Source organism: Bacillus rossius, chromosome 2 (assembly GCF_032445375.1).
Source record: "Bacillus rossius redtenbacheri isolate Brsri chromosome 2, Brsri_v3, whole genome shotgun sequence".
Lineage (NCBI taxonomy): Eukaryota > Metazoa > Arthropoda > Insecta > Phasmatodea > Bacillidae > Bacillus > Bacillus rossius.
Window position 1 is genome coordinate 72,780,883 of NC_086331.1, and position 19,478 is coordinate 72,800,360.

Consider the following 19,478-nt stretch of genomic DNA (forward strand, 5'->3'; position numbering starts at 1 on the left):
AACAAACAAATACAAATAACTATAATTTTTTATTTTGCATAATTCAACACCTAAGGTTTGAAAAAGAGGTATGTTTTTTAAGATTAATAATTACACCTCCAAATTTAATTAAACATAATAAATTATATTGGGTACCAATAATAAACATACTAAAAATACCAAAACCTAATTTTTATTTCTTGCTAAATTTAACCCTTAAGGTGTGAAAAAGGATATTTTTAAGTAAGTATAATAATTTTATATCCAAATTAAATTAAGGTGTTAAATGGTATTGAGTAACATTTAAAAAATATTAAAATTACATACACAATTTTCATATTTTGCAAAATGCATCCCCTAAGGGATGAAAAAGTTAAATTTTAAGATTAATATTTATATATCTGAATTTAATTATGCATAAAAAAATATTTTTGGTACCAATAATAAACTTAAGAAAACTACCAACAAAAATTTCACCATTTTGTAAAATTCAAAACCTAAGGGATGAAAAAGTGGTCAATTTCAAGTAGCCTTTCTTATTTGTAAAAAAAATTTTTTTAAAGATTGTTTTTTTATACAGACAGTTTCCAACTGATTTGTTGTGAGGATGATTTTAACTGCACAACAAAATCTATAAAATTGGTTGTAGGGAAAGGGGAAACTAAGTAAATTTAATCATAAGGAATTAAAATCATTTGATTACTTTTGCATTCACTTTGTGGATATACAGCAACAAAATTAATAGGATACAAAGATATGTATAATTTACTAGCTGCCCGACCCGGCTTCGCACGGCTATACTAATGGAAAAAAATTAAGCCATATCTCCCATTTACAGTAATGGTAAATAAAAAAAATTCAGTGAAAATTTATTACAATGCTGTATAATGTACCGGAGAGAAAATGAATAGCACCGATGGATTCCCGACTCGTGCACGCAATGTACAACTGATGTACCCGTACTTCGCTACGGCAGTCTACAGGCAGATCACTCTTGAGCCGCTCATTATACATGCCCTCCTTGTGGGTACGCCACTGCCGCGCGATGCCCGTTGCCATGGAGACGCAGAAGGCATGAACAATGCAAAATCCTGTTCTCATGCAGACAAAGTAGCCACTGTTGCCTGGTTTTAACCACCCATGGGATCTAATTTTTGGAAAATGTCATCCTGCGTAACATAAGGAACATTACTGTGAAGTTTCAAGTCTGTAAAATCTATACTAATATTATAAAGCTGAAGAGTTTGTTTGTTTGTTTGTTTGTTTGTTTGAATGCGCTAATCTCAGGAACCACTGGTCCGATTAGAAAAATTCTTTCAGTGTTGGATAGTACATTTATCGAGGAAGGCTATAGGCTATATTATATAATCAATAACATTAGGTATCCTTACTAAAAGTCCAATAAGGTAACCCAAAGTGTAAAAAAATGACCCGAAAAAATCCTTACACGGCGTGCGCTGCGAAACCTATCGATTATAGAACAAAACAATGTACTACCACTTTGCAGAACATATAATTGTCTTCAAAAAATATTGCGTAACCATATGTCTAACTATTGTAGTTATCTCACAATTAGTGTTTTCTATTATTTTTTTTTAAATAATTAAAATGCAGTTGCTTCAAAAACTCCTTATTGTGTACCTTGGTATTAATCCTTATCAAAATAAATTACTGCATATTCAAGACGAATTCAATACCTTTCTAGAACTTTTTGAATTATTCAATTCGGACGTTTCATTCAAAAGATATCGCGATATTTAAAATGTAAGTATTAGTGTTGTAGCCAAATAAGTATTAAGTATTGCACGCGCATGTATGACTAGCATTGAAGACCTAATCTCTAAAGTATACCCAGATGTAGTCCATATAGAAAACAAAGACTACCAGTGGATGTGTCAAAGGGCAATATTGGAAGCTAGAAACAGTAGCGTTGACGACATCAATAACATGATACTGGGTAAACTTCCAGGAGATAGAGTGAACTACAGGTCCATTGATAAAGTAATGGATCAAGAAGATGCGGTACATTATCCACAAGAATTTTTAAATTCTTTAAATCCGAGTGGCCTTCCCTCACATTCACTCAAAATAAAAACTGGCTGTCCAATTGTGCTGCTAAGGAATCTTAAACCACCAAATTTATGCAACGGAACCAGACTCCAAGTAAAATTCTTTCGCGATAACGTGATTGGTGCTACAGTATTGACTGATCCAGCAGTAGAGCAAACAGTACTGATACCTCGCATACCTATGATACCAACGGATTTGCCTTTTCACTTTAAACGAATTCAATTTCCGGTGAAGGTATCGTTTGCGGTAACAATTAATAAGGCCCAGGGACAAACATTTAAGTACGTAGGAATAGATTTACGCCAAGAGTGTTTTTCGCAAGGGCAAATATGTTGCTCTGTCGAGATCTGGTTCGGGAGAAAATCAATTTATACTTCTGCCGGAAGACAAAACTAAAAATATAGTTTACGCAGAAGTACTTTAATATACCATTGGTTATGAGTGTTTTGAGAATAACCTAAAACTGTACATCTACCATATTATCTCAGAAAGTCACAATACCCCTCAACAAAGTCCACGCGGACAAAGTCGCGGGCACTGCTAGTATATATATATTTAAAAATAAGGGCAATTTTTGATATTTAAAGTACCCGCAAAATTTCAACGGTGATGAGGACTGCACTATCAATGAAATAGTCGTTGCCATAGAGACGAATGAAGCATCAACAAAGCAACAGCTGTTGCCATGGTGATTTCCTACCAAAAACTGGAAATTTTGATATATTACGCCCCCGAAACTCTCCTTGGGATCGGATTTCCGCAGAATCCGTTCTTAGTAAGCGTCTACATCACAAAATGAGTAACTAAATAAATGCTAAATTTCAAGTCAATCGGGTGTATAGTTTTAGAGATCTCGTGATGAGTTAGTCAGTGAGTGGTATTTCGCTTAATAAACTTCTAGCGCCTGCGGCATTGTCAATACACAATTCGTACGTGTACTGCATGTTGTATCTAACCCCCTCCAATGCATTTGATTCTAAATTGGACTTTTAGTAAGGATTCCTAATGTTATTGATAATATAATATAGCCTTTAGCCTTCCTCGATAAATGTACTATCCAACACTGAAAGAATTTTTCAAATCGGACCAGTGGTTCCTGAGATTAGCGCGTTCAAACAAACAAACAAACAAACAAACTCTTCAGCTTTATAATATTAGTATAGATTCCTATCATACTTTGTGATATTTCAGTTTAAATGTCATAATAATTTAATGTATGTATTATTTACAAATTGCTCTAAACTTAGTACACCTGTGATAATTATAAGGGTAAAATATGACACGCTGCCAATATAAGATAGGAAAAGAAAATAGCATTAAATTTACACCAGTCATACACGTTTTTGCAAACAATTCATGCAGTACGTAAGCTGTAAAGTGAACATGCTACATTAGTGTTTAAAAAAATTCATTTTAAGCCTGTGTTTGAAGTTAGGTAAGTTTATTGATTACTTACATGGAACAAACACTGCCAAGAAAAGTTTAAATAATTCCGTGATTGTACATGGAACCAGTATGGCAGGTGGAAAAGGAGGGGGTTTCCAGAAAAAGTTAAATGATATGCGGTAATATTGATTGAGCGTCTGTAAAGTTTAAACCTTCAGGGCAATAAGAAAGAGGCGTACTTACCAAGATATGGAATACAATAATGTTTTACGTTGCACAGTTAGCTATTTACAGTGGATTATATGTGATCATGGTGGGTTGTCAACCAACGAGCAACTACCCCTTTTCAGTTTCATGTAGGATAAGTACCGACATTTGTTTAGTATTGATGTTTACCAAATGTTTTGTATTGTCAATTGTTGTAAATAATAATATTAACACAGTGATTTTTAATGAATTGACAATATTAGTTTCTTTCTCAGTTAACTTTCACTTAGGCCTTCGTAGTAAAACAGGAAAATAAACATAGAAAAATGTACGCGTACTGAAAATAAAATGTTACCAAAAGTTATTTTCATAAACAAGGTTCATACAACATGAAAAATTCAAAATACTATATACATAAAACGTACAAATAATGAGCTGCATTTTTGGGAGTCACTGAATCACATCAATAATGTGTCACTGAATCACACCAATAAAGCCTACTTGGTAAAATAGACATTTAAAATGTAGCAAGACAGTTTTTCTCAGGAATTCGTAAAACCCACCCCACAGGATGCCCATTTTCTGCTATACCCTCTGTTATACCCATGGGTACAAAAGTGGGCATTAAAGTTTGTACAGCCAAATAGATGAAAGAATTCTTAACTCTATACACACGATACATAGAATGCTAACATAAAATCAGCCAACACAGTTGCAGACAAAAGCAAGATTACCGAGGTAAGATAAACACGTTGCTCATAATTTAAAAAAAAAAAAAAAAAAACAGATACTTATTTTCAAATTATGTAGCCTGGTCAATGATTTTTTGATGTTTTATCTTCTACACTTTACTTGCAAAAATATATAACAAATTTTGTTCAGTATTTAAAAACAAATACAAAGCAATTTTGAAACTACTTTAATTTTCATTGATAGGCTAGTTTCAAAATCTAGTAACATAAAATTTAAAGGATACAAAGGAAATTGGGTTTGTTTTAATGTAGTTTATATATATTTATAACATTACATTAATCAGAAATTTCATTTAACTAATTCACAGTATTCATTGTGTTAATTTCATTGTAATAGTAAAAAAATGCTACCTATTCACATATGTTATTTGATCACTGACTTTTTTTACAACTTAGTTTGAGAAATTGTAACACAATTTTTGTTACACATAATAAATTTAATTATAAAGTAAAGGAAAAAAAATTAGCATTTTCATTTAGGTTAACAGGTGTTGGTTTCTATGAAGTGTTAGTTTATTAATTTAATAATTCATGGACATTCATTTACTAAAAAAATTTGGTATTTTAATTAGAAAATTAATTTTTTGTTTAGTTCAATTTATTTGTTTGAATTACTTATGAACATATAATTTATTTTAAGTGAAATTAAAGGATACTAGCCTACTTAGCATGAAATAATTAAACCAATGGATTCAACTATGTATTTAATAATATTATAGTAATAATATAAAAATAAAATGTATAAATACATACATGCTTAATTGCAATATTTATAATCCAGTAATCTGTTAATTTAAAAAAAGGAAAAGTTTTTGCAGTGACTAAGTTTTGAACCACATCAAAAATTACCCCTTGTGCATAAAAACCCATGTTTTTCAACTGTGCTATCGACACTTTCTTTCTTTCGAATGGAGACTAAGAGTTATTAAAAGTAAAATGTACTTTATTACGTATATTAAAACTTGCAATTACTTTAATATATGACTGTTTTAGTTTACCAAATATATCCCAGGGTAGTTTTACCATCAAAGTTTTATTTGGCATACCGTTATCTTTGTTGCGTCCCCTAATGTTTACTGTTGATCCTGATTTTATTGAGAAAGCATACAAACATTTTCCTTTGAGGATATTTATTTGACGACAACATTACAACACGATCCTCTCTACAACATGGCTACCGGAAGACTGCATAGACTACAAGTATAAAACAGTGAAGTCAATTCTCATACAGTTTCCTTCTGCTACCAACTTGATGATTAAAAATTTACTCTTCAACATTTACCAAAGGGGTTAAATTACGGTTTATATTGTTACACGTGAGTCAGTTATCTTGATGAATTTGGCTCGTGGGTATAGCAGAAAAATAGAACGGTTTCGGCTAAGATGTTGCTCATGAAAACTTTTATACCCAGCACCAGATGCCTTGGAAGGAATGTTACCCACATGAGAGCAGGTGCGCTAACAAAAAATAGGTATGAATTGTTAAGGAAATGGGTATCATGTGGGGCTGGCTCAAAGGACAGCATCCTATAATACGTTCATACTTGTTAGTCATATAGAGCAACATTATCTTGTTAGGCTTAAACCATAAAAGTTGAAATAATTTCTATTCCCTGATTATTTTGCTATAGATTTTGCATGTAAGAATTTGGTTAATCATTCACATATCTGCTATCAGGAGCATTAGACTATGTACATGGCACATTATACAATTCTTTCTGTTTGTAAATATAATCTATTACAAAAAAATGGTCGAACATAAATTTTTCGCATGTGAATAAAGTGGCAGACGTTGCAGTATACCGGCAATTCATCAGTGATCCATCCACAACACTTCATACATCATTTTCTGTAGTGACTTGATGTCTATAAGTTCTTAAGCAACAATTAATTCACTCAATGTACATTGTTAATTCCCTAATACCTGTGTTAAAGACTTCTTGCTTTCCTCCAATCTAAAAACCCAAATCTAAAAGCTAAACTTCACACTTGTTAAATAAGGCATGTGAAACAAATGTCTAACATTTTCTTATTATAGTGCTTTTCTTGGACTGGAAGGTAACTTTACTGAAACATACTCAAGAAATAAACTGAAAAGGTTAAAATGTTTAGGATTTTCACTAAATCTATCAGTGGCAAAAATATCTAAGAATATATTTTTGCTATCAATTCAGGTAAGGTAAGCTGTCTTTGAATAAATTGTGTGCTTTTGGTTAAAGCTTACATTCTTTCAATGAATATGACTGTGAAATCCCGGTAAAACACTATTTCTTTTTTACCATAATATACATTTATACACATGTAGAATGCAGAGCATGAAAACACTAATGTTTAAAATTTCATAAGGTGGTATCATAGGTAATTTTTATACGTATAGATAGGTATAATTAGGAAGTAGTTATTTCAATGTTAGGTGACATGAAATGTATGCTAAATTAGCAACCAAAATAAAATGCATAATATCCTATTCAAAATCAATTTAAATCCCATTTAAACTACCGAGCAACTTTCCTGATCTCATATTAAACATATCTTAAAAGCCTATCTTCAGTTAAGTTACTTAAAACCATAACTGACTAAAATCTCTATTCAGTTAAAAGTTTTGGTGCAATTTTTAAATTGGTGGAAAGCAAGCCTTAATCAAGAGACGATGCCACAGATAAATCAAAATAGTGGATAGTTCAAAATCACACATTATCCACTTTTATAACTGTCGTTTAGGAGTTTCAAAAGACAGCGTTTTAGCATTTGTTAGAAAAAAGTTTTCAATTTAATAGTTGGCACCCTCTGAAACAAGTTGAAAATTTAGAATTTAAAACCTTTCATCATCAAAGAAAACTTATAGATTGGCTGATAACAGGTGCCTTATCACTCCCGGCCGCAGTTTTCAGCGCCTGCTCCCTCACGTGCCATAATGTAATGCGCCTCAGGTCTCTTCCACATCCAGTCACATCTCTTCCGATAGCGCTGGTGAGCATCAGGTCTCACTACGTGCTTTCCCATGCCCAAGTGCACACATGCTTTGATTACAGAGTGCTCCCGGTTCCTCTCTCACCATCCCATCTTCATCTCTCCTGGCACCTTCGTGCATGAATTTCATTTTGAAATTATGAATTTGTATGAAAAATAATGTGCACTTCCTAGCTTAGAATTTTTGAAATTATATTTATTAATATTACAGTCAATCCACTTTCGTTACCTGCTTTAAGCAAGAACTAAATATGATATTTTTGTTCAATGTAAAATAATTTACACCGTACTTATTTAGATATAGGACACAATAAGAATGATTTTGAACCCTTTTTGCTAGCTGAAAATGTTTAAAATAACTCTTCACGTATAAGTATTCCTTATGTTGTAATTAATATAATACATAAAGTTTATTTTTCTCAGTAATGTTCATTGTTAAATGAACGTAATGTGCGGAAATGCCATATGTCGATAAATAAACAAGGTTATAAAAGTGTAGTATTTTAAGTCAACAATAGAAGGCACTCGTGGTCTAGATGGTTACTCATCTTCCCCAGCAGTCAAAGTGAAAAATATGTAGGGACTGAATAAAATACCATATGAAAACCTTTGCCAAAAAAAAAAGCAACCAAAATTTTACCATTCAAGATCCACACAACTTATAAACACACAAATTAAAACTGTCATAACTTAGAAACACTTAACTTAGAAAAACACAACACCATAACATACAACTTAGAAACTTCATAACATAGAAAGTCATAATTTAGAACTATCACAACACAGAAACACACAACTTAGAACAGTCAGAACTTAAAAATTTCTGTCTGGCATGTTTTTAAGTTGTGCGCTTCTAAGTTATAACAGCAACCAAAGTCCGCCAAACTCTCGTATCGCTGGATTGGCCCCTTACAGGTCCAGAGTTTTATGATGCCAGTTACAGAGGCTTTAGCAGACCCAAGTTCTAGTGAGTATTTGAGACGAGCTCACATCTCCCATTTACTGTAAACACATCCTGACATGAAGTAGGTGCACTTTTTATTACTCCTCCACAATAGTCTTTCTAAGCTTTAGCATGCCCAAACTATACAGGATGTTTATAACCAACAAAAATCCTAGGTCATAGCTTTAAGTTCACATAAAACCATGGTACTAGTTATAAGTATGCTAGAATTAAAAGTTTGTTGTTTTTAGGTGGTTCTACTCTAGTTTATAAGTATGTGTACAAGAGTTTTCTTAACTCTTTTAATGTATGTTTCAGGATTATTTAGTGTTCATAGAAAGGTTACCTTTTAACATATTGTTTAGAGGTCACGTGATTGACCCAAGCTCCGCCTTTCAGTGGGGGAGTATGTACCACTTATTTAGATTTCATGACACCAGTTAGGCCTTAAATTTTTTTAAGGGAGTTTATAAGTTAGCATTTGGTGGCTTTAAGCTTTATCTTATTTCTTTGGGGCTTGTCAATATTTTCATAGGACCTTTTAATTTTAATTTCTCTGGGCCTCTGGCCCGATAGTTTTCTTTACCGGTTTGGACACCTGGCTGCCTTCAGGCACCAGTAAGACTTGCCACCCAGACACTTGTGCTAGCACTCAGGCTGATAACAGGTGCCTTATCACTCCCAGGCCGCAGTTTTCAGCACCTGCTCCCTCGCGTGCCATAATGTAATGCGCCTCAGGTCTCTCCCACCTCCAGTCACATCTCTTCCGATAGCGCTGGTGAGCATCAGGTCTCACTACGTGCTTTCCCGTGCCCAAGTACACACATGCTTTGATTACAGAGTGCTCCCGGTTCCTCTCTCACCATCCCATTTTCATCTCTCCTGGCACCTTCGTACCCAGAATTCCCTTTTCTCTCCCCTCGACATAATCAGGCGAGCATCCCGCTTCTAAACACCCCCCCTCCCTCGGGCCTAAAGTCTATGGCCACACCCATTGTGCTGGTCCTGTGCGCAACCTGTACGACTCTTAAGGAACTAAACTAAGAACATCGTAGTTCTGGTTCTAACAACTAAGCAGTGACACCTCCCAGAGTCCATTACTCTACCCCAGGGCATTACTCTCCTTCAGGGCATCGCAGGGAACCCCTTTGCCAGTCCTATGCTCTGGTCACCATCTATTGGCACTTTCGACAACTATATGTTTGAGGTTGCGATAGTTTGCAATTTCGCCACACAGCGCCACCTTACTGGCCATCATCCCTTCATCTCCACCTCCACCCAAACACAGCCTTCCTTCCTATGCTGTGCCTTGGTAGCACAAAAAATCCCACTTCCCCCCCCCCCCCCCACAAGCCATAAAAAACTTTTTACTACCTGGCAGAGTCTTTGCCTGCTCACTTTTACCCTTCTGCAAACTTCTTCTTAAATCCCCTCTCACCCCCCCCCCCCCCCTTCAGGGCTTAACTCACTCAGTCTTCAACTGCCCTCCTGGTGGTAGACACCCAATGCACTGATACATTAAGTTCCCTATGCCTCTCAACGTGACACTGCGAGAGACCTTTCATACCATTGACCTATGTAGTCATCTGGTTGATTATCCATAAAGGGTTAAGTGCTGGTCTCAGATACAGCAAGTAATCACTTAAGCACTGGATAGTTTTCCCAAAAAACTTATTCTCACCCTTATGCAGTTTCTTTGCTGGTATCTTTTATTATATTTTTTTATCTTCACGTGTATTATGCCATGCAACTGAGCATGGATACTCCGATGCTCCATCTACTCCTTGTCATGTCCTGGTGACATGAATTCTACCTACATAATTAATAAATGGAATTTAATATTTTTTTACTTTTACAACCCTTTTTTTAAAAAGTAATGACCTGGCATTAGCTTTTTTGGTGTTATTTCGTGATGTTAAATACACTGCATTATTTGTCATACAATGGGTCCAGCCTTACCCACAGATATAACGGCTTCACCAGCTTCCTTGCTTTCACTGATTTCCTGCATCATTCTGACTTGTGTGCTGAGGATGTCCCCTCAATACTCTGGTTCCGGGACAACTGCGGAGCTCCTGTCTTAAGGGAAGCACCAACGTTTTCTATTGTTTTATCAGCAGAAGCACTGAGAATTTGGGACTCATGAATAATGTAAATGAAAGATTTCTAACTCGAATTTTCTTACATTAAGCACATAATGTACGAAGGGCCCTTTCACTTCCTCTCCTTGAATTTGTTTATTCACTTTCATTTTAAAATACGAAAAGAAACTCCCAAGATAAAAAAGACCAGAAAAGTATAGAGTATCAAATATAAAGTCTGGTTGTTTTTATTTATTTAGCAGTAAACCTGGATAATTATAAAGACTCCAATCCATTAAATAGACAGTAATTGTATTGTGTCTTTCAACCACTTTAATGGTAGTAAGAACTCAGCATGCACTCCAAGAGACTATAAATAAGTTGTAAATAACAGAAAGACAGTTACAGTACTTACAAAATGGGTAGTTTTCCATTCTGTGGTGTCTGAGCTCTCAAGTATAGCTGTAACAAAAGAATGTACATTATGAGTCATTTGGTTCCCACAAGCTATCAAGGAAATAGATGAAATACATCTCCTGATTTCCTTATGCACTGGCAATGCAAGAATAGTAGACTCCTGATTATCCAGGGTAATGTCTGGCAAGACGTCCATGGATAACCGAAAAACACACAGCAATATCAAAAAAAAATTATTAAAATCTTTTCATCCCAACTATCTAGACAAACATTGTAACACCCACCCTTCGAAATAAGACCCTCATTCGTTCCAGTAAAACAAAGCACTAATCAAAACAGCGCTAGTCAAATACCTTTTTCCATAAGAAACTATTTTAATCAAATAATTTGTTTTCAATCAGGTAAGTGATCTTGCTGACTACAATTAAAATTAAGACACTACTCCCGTTAAAGTTTATTTACAGTACTTTTATAAGTCTCAAGTCATTTGAAGTACATTTAAATAAATGTTGAATAACATTTTGAGATTAAACAACGTCTAATTAAATTTAAAAATTCACGTACCACATTGTTTACATAAAAGGGCTTGGGCATAACATTCCTATGTGCTACCAATACTTCTGAGTTCAAAAATAATAATGTTGTTGACATATTAGATATATTTCAGTTATAATAATATTAAAAAGAGCATAAACATAAAGTTTTCTATTATTAGAAAGATTATGTAACCTGTTAATATAACTCCCGAGTCTGTTAAATAAATGCGTTTTGGCCATGATTTGCCACTAGCACATCCTAGTAGGCCCGAGGTAAACTAGCCCTGAAAGCTTCTGGCTTTTCTTTCCAGAGCTGCTGCTGACACTCCTAACATGTGGGATGGCACAATATAAATATCGGCTGAATGCTCTGGGGTTGTCAGAAATAAATACGCAATGAAGAAAGTGAATAGCTATTAATGAAAGAGTAAAATATTGTTTGTTGATTCATCATATTATTAATTTGTTGCATTACTATTTCAATGCAATATATTTCATGCTATACAAGCGCTGTTACCATTGTAAACGCATGGACATAGAAACTCAAAAATAATTTTTGTGTTTATGGTTAATGGAAGTAAAATATGACATGGTTAACCTGCAAACTGGATAATCTGCACCATATACGAATACAAAAAAAAACATAAAAATACCTAAAAGCTTTACTAAAGCTAACCCAATCAGAAATTTACAATCAAGGTATAAACAATATTCTTTTCAGAAATGAGATACAATAATGGTTCCTTATAATTCTTATGCCAATGGAAAGGCATTTAAAATGATTTAAAAGGTATAATTTTTTTCGTGAAGAAAAACTAATATATCAAGCATCTTACGTATGAACACACAGTCGCAAACCACCATACGGAACGCAACTACAGGACTTGCTACAAAAAATTTTTAGTCCTATTGATGTTCAACAAAAGCACAAAGCTAAGGTGAAACAGCCTAAAAGAAGCAATCGCATGCCAACTTAGAAAAATGACCAAAGTTACATGAAATAAGTTTCAGTGGATGTTTTCCACGATACTTCACTTGTTGGACTAAATTTCATGTAGCCTAGTAACATCACAGGTGAGAAAAACACTGTACCTGATATAATTTTAACGAAATGGTTTTCCTAGAAACAACAGACCTAAAAGAAAGCAATCAATAAATTAGTGATGGGTCATATCACAGTTTTCTTGAATCCAAATTTTAAATTTGAATCTCACTGTATATTGAATCTATCCCTTGAATCTGAATCTAGGTGTCAAGGGTAAAACATAAAATTATATACAAGAACTGAAACACATTAGCTATGATGTTGAAAGAGTCTACTCTTTAAATGTTTATTTTACTAAGTTTTCAGAATCAGTACATGTAAAATTTATTTTTGTGTCAAAAATGTACCCCACTAATAATAATTTCTTTGATAGCTTCTGTAGAGATAAATAATGTCGGCCTTTTTTAACTATACAGGTGTTGGTACAGTAGACGCAACATAACTCCGAGCCTGGGTGACTGTTAGAAAATCGAAAATCATTGTGTGTATGTGAGTCACGACATTGGGGAAGGCAGGCGTGGCGCGGCAACGAGCGATAATGCGTAACTTGATAACAGGGGCTACACGCTACTGCACAGAGTGAAAACTTAGTCCTTCGGTGAAATCCGATGAATACGTTCGTTAACACATCCGTGGTACTTACTAAACTTTTCATTTACAGTTTGGATCTGAGGTTTGTGTGCATGTAGTGTATCACTTTTGTTCAGAGCCAGTGTTGCATATGTAGTGCAGTACTTCAGTAAAGTACAACTTTATACATAAAATGCCTCCAGTGTTATCAAAAGTTAAGAGTAAAAAACTGCACTCGCAGGCGCGGGAAATAGTCTATAACATTCTGCAGTTTATGGAAAATGAAGTGCAATTGCAGGAAAACTCCATTTCACTAGAGAAAGCACAGCTGAGAACAGCTAAGGCGACGGGTGTTTCTCGCACGACTGTACGAACAATTAAAAGGGAGGCTAAGAGGAATGAAGCTGGTGAAAAAACATCTTTCGAGATGCCCAACAAGAAGCGAAAGAAAACATGTAAACACGAACTTGAAACCTTTGATGAAACTGTGGTACGACGTACTGTGTACAATTTTTACTTACTTGAAAAACGTGTGCCGACTGTCGAAACTGAACAACGTAAACTAAAGAATGACATAAATTACCAAGGTAGCAATACAACCTTAAGGACGACTTTGAAGAAGCTAGGATTCAGGTGGCAGAAAGCCAAATCGCAGAGATTAATTTTAATAGAAAAATCAGATATTCAGCAAAAACATATAGAATATCTCAAGAGTATGCGTCAATATAGAAACGATAAACGCACAATTATATACATGGATGTGTCGTACATATTGTCGTCTCATGTAAAAAATAAAATGTGGAGTGACATGTCCTCAAATGGTTTACAAGTGCCTGTCACGAAGGGTTAAAGATTAATAATGATTCACGCAGGTGGCGAAAAAGGTTTTATCCCAAATGCTCTTGCAATGTGGAAGTCGCACCATGCAACAGGGGATTATCACAAAAACATGAATAAAGATAATTATGAAAAATGGCTCACCGAACAATTAATACCAAATCTTCCACCAAACAGTGTTGTTGTGATAGATAATGCTCCCTATCACAATGTAAAAATAAATAAAACGCCTACCTCCAGCTCGACAAAATCGGAAATGCAGCAGTGGTTAAGTAAAGAGAATATTTCCTTTACTAGCAACATGCTCAAACCAAACTTGTATAACCTCATAAAGAAGCACAAACCTTCGCAAGTGCAATACTCGGCAGACAGACTATTGGTAAATAGTGGCCACACATTACTTCGTCTGCCCTCTTATCATCCGGATTTGAATCCGATAGAAAGCATATGGGCTAAAGTTAAAGGAGAAGTCGCTTCAAGAAATGTTACTAGCAATTTGGTTAGCAACTTACAGCATTCCATTAAAATACTTACCATTTACATAGTTTTTAACGTAGACTCTCCATAAATTTACCTAAATAATTTGGAAATGCTATTTTAAATATCTATGTTAAAAATGGTTCCAAGTGTTAATATGAATATTTAAAGTGATCAAGTTTTTTTATCTGTCAAAGGAGCAAAAATATGATTCACATAAAAATAAAGGGTGTGACGTAATAAACACTTAAACAAAAGTTACAGCATATTTCTTAAGCAGTAAAGTGACATATTTTTTAAGAGGCTAGCATAATTGATTAAATCGCTAGTGTGTTCCGAGTGTATGTAGCAGTGTTGTGTATATACTGCGACAGTGCTACAGCCGCAAGGGCTGGGGTGAATTTTGCTCCCATGAAATTTATGTTTTCTAATCTCTGCCAAATTTTACCATCTCGGCCAAATTTTTCCCAAACTGAAATTTAGTACAGTGGTAATATCAACATTTCCTAGTAACACGTGAAAAGTTTACCTCCACAAACCTTGTATGTCACACTGAAAACGTGCAGTGGAGTCCTAAATAATAGCTTCTTGCAGCGCTCCACAAAAATGCATTCCGTAAACGTAATTATTATAGTAGAACTTCAGTAAACAGAACCAAAAAATCCAAAATGTTTCAATATGTTTTATTAAATATGCAAAATATTTAATAATATTCGGGAAAACGATTTCACTCGAATTCACTTGGAATGAAAACAAAGATTACATAACTATGAAAGGTCCGACGTGAAAATCACTTTAGCAAACATAGTTGCATATTTCTTAAACTTTAAAATCGAACAAACGATCTGATCACTGAAGCATACAGAGCATCGTAGTGTGTACTGTTCTGTGGCAGTGCTCAAGTCTTTTGGGCTGGGGCGACTTTTGCTCCCAAGAAACAAAGGTTTTTAATATGTGGAAAATTATCCTACAGCTTAACTTTTGTACAGTGGCAAAATCAATGTTTCTTAGTAACATATCAAAAGTTTATCGCCGCTAACCTTGTGCATCACACCGAAAAATTACAGTTAATTCTTAAATGATAATTTCTTTCCACGATCTACAAAATTACATTTTGTAAAGACAATTTCATTAGTAGAATCACAGTATGGACACCAAAATAATCTAGAAACATAACTCTACATGCATGTTAATAGTGGAAAGGCAATAAAGTTTTAACATATTATTATAGACAATGCAAACCAATAAAGTGAAAAAAATTAAGATTTTTTTTTTCAAATTTACTGAAATCAAAATACAAAATTACATAACAATGAACATGAAAATCATTTAAGTTACATAATTTTTAAGCTGTAAAATTGTATATTTGTTAAAAGAGTGTAAATTGATCTCTAGAGCGGTCAGATCAATGCACATGTACTAAACTGGGGGCGAAGCCAGTCATTTGGGTTGGGCATTTTAATCTCAAGAAAAAAAGATGTGACTAAATAGGACAAAAGTAAATTTCTTCAATTAAGTATTGTAATTAGAAGTAAAAGCTGGTTTGATTTGTATCACATTACACAAGAATAAGAATATTACCTTGTGAGAAATACATTCATTAGCCCTATGAGAACTAGTAGGTAGTATTTTATTTTCTAATTAACCTTGTAGTCTGGGTAACTTGCCATTGACTATGTTGCTGCTATGAGTCAGTAACTTTAAGATTACACTTATTTAATTATTAGTATTGTATTGATATAATAATAAGTTTTTTAAATCACTGGTTTTAGTCTTCATACAGATATTTTTTCGTGATAAATTACATACTGGAAACACATTCACGTCTGATATCATGCCTCATTCAAAATGTGACGTCATATGTTTGATCCCTAGAGTACATGACTTTCAACCTCATTAGTAAAGACGTTTTCCTATTGCAAACAGTTATCAGTAAAATTAAAATAAATTCTTATATTGTGCTTTATGAGAAGGAATGCCTACCTAAGGTTATTTTTTATAGATATGTACTTACATAATTATCCTCCTCAGTACCAATTTATCAGAAAAATTTTTTTGTACTCTGAGAAAATTTACAATATACTGTACATGCTATAATTATTATAATAATAAGAATATTTAAGGTTTATTTGCTGGAACCTCTTCCAAAATTACTAGTTAGTCATAAAACCACTATCTGACAATTTATTGTTTACAAGTGCTTTCTTGGCATTAAAGCGTACCAGATTGGAATGTACGGTGTAGTGTACATTCCCACTGAGGAGGTTATATCTGATTTTTAGAGTGTTCTGTTGACAAGTTCTAAATGAGTTCATTTCAATTTCATTAAGCCGTATCAAAAATCCTTCACAAGAGAAATGTGACTAAAATATTATCTTACGTGCTTTAATTTAACTCAAATATACTAAATTGAATAAACGTAACTTATTCGCAGCACTGCCCAAAAAAAAATTATTACACTAACTTCTGTACTTGGCCATTAAGGTCGCGTGTAATGCACATTAGTAGGCTTTCTGCAACTGGACCACTGCCACATGACGGTACACACTCCGATGCCTAGGCTACTCTTAACGATGCTACTAATTGCACTAGACTCTTTATAATCGCACCACCTTACAGCTTAATGAGAAAACAAAAACTTACATGTGGTTTTCACATAGGGTTCTTCATTTGTATGTATATAATAATTATATTTCCGTCACAGATTAAAAAAAATTTTAATATACAAAAACTTTACAAATTTTATTTCATCTTTAGTATTCTAAGTTGTAATATTTTTACATGGTTGTGTATAATATTTCTGAATTTTTCTATAGTTTTACTGAATTTATGGCAAACATTTCAATGGATGGCTGTAAGACGTTGTCATTAAGAACCTTACTACATGTTTTCAGTGTGATGCACAAGGTGTACGGCAGTAAACTTTTGGTATGTATTTAAACATAGTCACTCTAACATTGTATAAAAATTGAGCTTTGGACAAATTTTCACAGGTTTGTGCCTCTTATGTTCTTTGTTTTCTGACTATTATAGTGTTTAGCTCGTGCAGGAAAAAAGGACCTAAAAATGCACAACCTATGAATAAGTGTTCACAGCTGAATTTTTTCACTGTGGTAGCCAAAAATTCTTAATAACATAAATTGTGTATCACACAGAAAAAGTATAGTTAAGTCCTAGATGGTGGGATCTTACAGCATTCTATTAATATGCTTCTTATTAACACAGTTTTTACAGTGGACTGTAGGAAAAGAAATATGAAAAATAAAATATTATAGAAATGATATTGTACAAAACTTTATTAAAAACATCCTAAAGTTTTATTTTAAAATTAAATTTAAAGTGATCACGTAATGAAAGAAATTGTTTTGCCTCAGTCACAGAAATAAAAATATAATTTACTTAAAAATGAAGTAACCAACGTCAAAATTATCTGAATATATTTTTTTTATTCTTTTAGATTTAAGACGGTATGTTTACAAATAGTGATTTGATTTGATTTTATATTTCATTCAATAGACCATACATAATGGTATAGAATGTTTCAAAATAAAATTACAAATAAACATAAATACAAACACATAAACAGGTAAAAGAACATTATTAAAAGCATTACAAAATTAAAATAATATAATATAACAGCTGCACTTCCATGAATAAGCATCTATTTAGATAATATTATATATAAAAGAAAAGTAATACATAAAAAAAAACAATTATTAAGCTACCTCCTGTTCATAATCATCTATATTATAAAAAGCCTTATGTGATAAATAAAGAAATAATTCCTTTTTAAATAAATTATATTGGTCCATATTTTTTAGAACTGATGGTAATTTATTGAATAATCTAATACCAACATTTCTAACGGACTGTAAAGTTTTTTTCTTATGAACCCTTTGCAGATGAAAATCTGCATTAATTCGCGTGAAATGCTCATGAATATTAGTATTTTTTATATAAATAAATTTGTTTTTATGAATAAGCAATAATACTTTGTAGCCTAATTAGTTGGATCGCTAAACTGGCCCGAGCATTGCAAAGTGCACCATACTACGGTGATTTTCTGGAAAATGTATTTCTTGCATTTGTTGTTGGATCACAAATTTTCTCACCAGTTATTTAATAAATGTTATTTACAAGATGTAAAATGTAACCCAAGAGATTATAATTATGAATGCTTGCAACGCTTGCATGGCATTTACCACCATTAAAAAATACGTAGCAAATATCTGTTGAGAAAATTTTAGATAAAACATAAACTGTAAGCAAATTTTCAAGATAAATTTACAGGAAAAAAGCCTTAGATAAATATAATAACAACAAATTAAAATATCCAACATGGCTTATGAAACCAAACCTTGACGGTTCTGTTTCCTGAATTAATACTTTACCTTAGTTACATGTATTATTTCAAATTTATATAATTGTAATTTTTGATTAATCTAAAAATTTTATCATGTAACCATGTTACTTTCATGAAACTTTCTGTTAGTTTAATTAATTATTAGAATTTAAGCATTCATATGCATATTTGTATGTTGTGTTGTTTTGTCCTACTATTTGTTTGTTCTTATAATTGTTTTGTTCTAGTTTTTTTTCTGTTACTGTATTTGTTTTGTAATTGTCCTACATGATGTACCCACCATTAGAGCCTTGTGCTGTTTGTGTGGCATGTTACAAATCAAATAAATAAATAAATAAATTAATTAATAACTTTTGAGAATCAATGTCACATCTATTATTGGTCACATCCGGCCTTAAGACTTATAATGAGGCTCACTTGTAGCTATCTCAGTTTCAAACCTGGACTTGGGGTCCTGTATGACAGACGGGACAACATTGTTAACTGATGTACTATGATTTTAGATTTTAAAAAAATGTGATTTCCATCTGTATTAATTCTGCTAACCCGAGAAAAATGTATGCACAAATATATGTAATATGGTTCTGAAGCAATGAGTGCAACTTAAGTTTAGCATTTTTTTTCAACATTGCAGTTGAAAAGTTTTAGCTAATGATAATTTCGGGCAGATAAAAATGTGACTATGGGCCTGAGAGGCTTACAATACTGATCTTTTTAATGAAATACCTAATATACAAAGTGACAGGCTGTGTTTCACAAGAACAATTATTTGCAGCAGCATCTGCAACATTCATGTTCACAGATCATAGACCTGTGGAAAAGGTAGTTAAAGAAATGCCTGACTA

General features: G+C 33.2%; 1 protein-coding gene across 4 annotated transcripts in view; it reads right to left on the minus strand.

Moving 5' to 3' along the window:
- LOC134529370 (myotubularin-related protein 4) overlaps window positions 1–19,478 on the minus strand; it is a 263,105-nt gene that overhangs the window by 230,304 nt on the left and 13,323 nt on the right. For all 4 annotated transcript variants that reach the window (XM_063363357.1, XM_063363359.1, XM_063363356.1 and 1 more), the window contains exon 2: window positions 10,804–10,850. The gene's annotated coding sequence lies outside the window, so the exon portion shown is untranslated. The remainder of the gene's footprint in view (window positions 1–10,803; window positions 10,851–19,478) is intronic.